Source organism: Equus quagga, unplaced genomic scaffold, assembly GCF_021613505.1.
Source record: "Equus quagga isolate Etosha38 unplaced genomic scaffold, UCLA_HA_Equagga_1.0 1080_RagTag, whole genome shotgun sequence".
Taxonomy (NCBI): domain Eukaryota; kingdom Metazoa; phylum Chordata; class Mammalia; order Perissodactyla; family Equidae; genus Equus; species Equus quagga.
In genome coordinates, this window is record NW_025795483.1 from 374,887 (window position 1) to 378,106 (window position 3,220).

Here is a 3,220-nt window from a genome sequence, read left to right on the forward strand (position 1 = left end):
GGAGTGAGGTGATACCTCATTGTAGTTTTGATTTGCATTTCCCTGATAGCTAATGATGTTGAGCATCTTTTCATATACCTGTTGGCCATCTGTATATCTTCTTTGGAGAAATCTCTGTTCAGATCTTTTGCCCATTTTCTAATTGGAGTGTTGGTTTTTTTCTTGTTGAGCTGTATGAGTTCTTTGTATATTTTGGATATTGACCCCTTATCTGATATATGGTTTGCAAATATCTTCTCCCAATTGTTAGGTTGTCTTTTCATTTTGTTGATGGTTTCCTTTGCTGTGCAGAAACGTTTTAGTTTGATGTAGTCCCATTTGTTCATTTTTTCTTTTGTTTCCCTTGCCCGGTCAGACATGGGACTTGAAAATATGCTGCTCAGACCAATGTCATAGAGCGTACTGCCTATGTTTTCTTCTAGAAGTCTCATGGTTTCAGGTCTTACATTCAAGTCTTTAATCCATTTTGAGTTGATTTTTGTGCGTGGTGTAAGGGAATGGTCTACTTTCATTCTTTTGCTTGTGGCGGTCTATTTTCCCAACACCATTTATTGAAGAGTCTCTCCTTTCTCCATCGTATGCCCTTGGCTCCCCTGTCGAATATTAGCTGTCCATAAATGTGTGGGTTTACTTCTGGGCTCTCAATTTTGTTCCACTGATCTGTGTGTCTGTTTTTGTGCCAGTACCATGCTGTTTTGGTTACTATGGCTTTGTAGTATAATTTGAAATTGGGGAGTGTGATACCTGCAGCTTCCTTCTTTTATCTCAGGAATCCTTTGGCTATTCGGGGTCTTTTGTTGTTCCATATAAATTTTAGGATTCTTTGTTCTATTTCTGTAAAAAATGTTGTTGGAACTTTGATAGGGATTGCGTTGAATCTATAGATTGCTTTAGGAAGTATGGACATTTTCACAATGTTAGTTCTTCCAATCCAAGAACATGGAATATCTTTCCATTTCTTTGTGTCTTCTTCGATTTCTTTCAACAATGTCTTATAGTTTTCAGCGTACACGTCTTTCACCTCTTTCGTTAAGTTTATTCTGAGGTATTTTATTATTTTTGTTGCAATTGTAAATGGGATTGTATTCTTAATTTCTCTTTCTGCTACTTCGTTGTTAGTGTATAGAAACGCAACCGATTTTTGTACATTGATGTTGTATCCCGCAACTTGACTGTATTCCTTTATTATTTCTAGAAGTTTTTAGTGGACTCTTTAGGATTTTCTAGATATAAAATCATGTCGTCTGCAAAGAGTGATAGTTTCACTTCTTCTTTTCCAATGTGGATCACTTTTATTTCTTTTCCTTGACTGATTCCTCTGGCTAGGACTTCCAATACTATGTTAAATAAGAGTGGTGACAACGGGCATGGTTGTCTGGTTCCTGTTCTTAGAGGGATAGCTTTCAGTTTTTCTCCATTGAGAATATTTGCGGTGGGTTTGTCATATATGGCCTTTATTATGTTGAGGTATTTTCCTTCTATACACATTTTATTTAGAGTTTTTATCATAAATGGATGCTGTATCTTGTCAAATGCTTTCTCTGCGTCTATTGAGATGATCGTGTGATTTTTATTCTTCATTTTGTTAATGTGGTAGATAATGTGGTAACGTTGATAGATTTGCGGATGTTGAACCATCCCTGCATCCCCGTAATGAAACCCACTTGATCATGATGTATGATCTTTTAAATGTGTTGTTGTATTCAATTTGCTAGTATTTTGTTGAGGATTTTTGCATCGATGTTCATCAGTGATATTGGCCTGTAATTTTCTTTTTTTCTGTTGTCCTTGTCTGGTTTTGGTATCAGGATAATGTTTGCTTAGTAGAAGGAGTTAGGAAGCTTCCCCTCCTTTTCAATTTTTTGGAAGAGTTTGAGAAGGATGGGTATTAGGTCTTCTTTGAATGTTGGTAGAATTCACCAGGGAACCCATCTGGTCCTGGACTTTTACTTTTGGGGAGGTTTTTAATTGCTGTTTTGATCTCCTTACTGGTGATTGGTCTATTCAAATTTTCTACATCTTCTTGGTCCAGTTTTGGAAGGTTGTATGTTTCTAAGAATTTATCCATTTCTTCTAGATTATCCAATTTGTTGGAGTATAGCTTTTCATAGTATTCTCTTATTATCTTTTGTATATCTGAGGTGTCCGTTGTAATCTCTCCTCTTTCATTTCTGATTTTTTTTATTTGAGCCTTCTCTCTTTTGTTCTTGGTGAGTCTAGCTAAGGGTTTGCCAATTTTGTTTATCTTTTCGAAGAACCAGCTCTTGGTTTCATTAATTTTTTTCTATTTTTTTTTAGTCTCTATTTTGTTCATTTCTGCGCTGATTTTTATTATTTCCTTCCTTCTGCTGATTTTGGGGTTTGTTTGTGCTCTTTTTCCAGTACCTTTAGTGCACTTTTAGATTGTCTATTTGGGATTTTTCATCTTTGTTGAGGTAGGCCTGAATTGCTATAAACTTCCCTCGTAGAACTGCTTTTGCTGTATCCCACAGATTTTGCAATGTTGTGTTTTCATTTTCATTTGTCTCCAGGAATTTTTTGTTTCTTCTTTGATTTCTTCATTGACCCAATCATTGTTCAGTAGCATTTTGTTCAATCTCCACATTTTTGTGTCTTTTCTGGTTTTCTTTCTGTAGTTGATTTCCAGTTTCATACCTTTGTGGTCAGAAAAGATGCATGGTATTATTTCGATCTTCTTAAATTTATTGAGACTTGTTTTGTGGCCTAATATGTGATCAATCCTGGAGAATGTTCCACGGGCATTTGAAAAGAATATGTATTCTTTGGTTTTTGGATGGAATGTTCTGTATATATCTACTAAGTCCTTCTGGTCTAATGTGTCCTTTAAGGCCAGTGTTTCCTTATTGATCTTCTGTTTGGATGATCTACCCATTGGTGTAAGTGGAGTGTTAAAGTCCCCTACTATTATTGTGTTACTGTCTATTTCTCCTCTTATATCTGTTAATAATTGCTTTATATATTTAGGTGCTCCTATGTTGGGTGCGTAGATATTTACAAGTGTTCTATTTTCTTGTTGGATTGTTCCCTTTATCATTATGTAGTGCCCGTCTTTGTCTCTTATTACAGTTTTTGATTTAAAATCTATTTTTTCTGATATAAGTATTGCTACTCCTGCTTTCTTTTCTTTGCCATTTGCATGGAATATCCTTTTCCATCCTTTCAATTTCAGTTTGTGAGTGTCTATAGGCCTGAAGTGTGT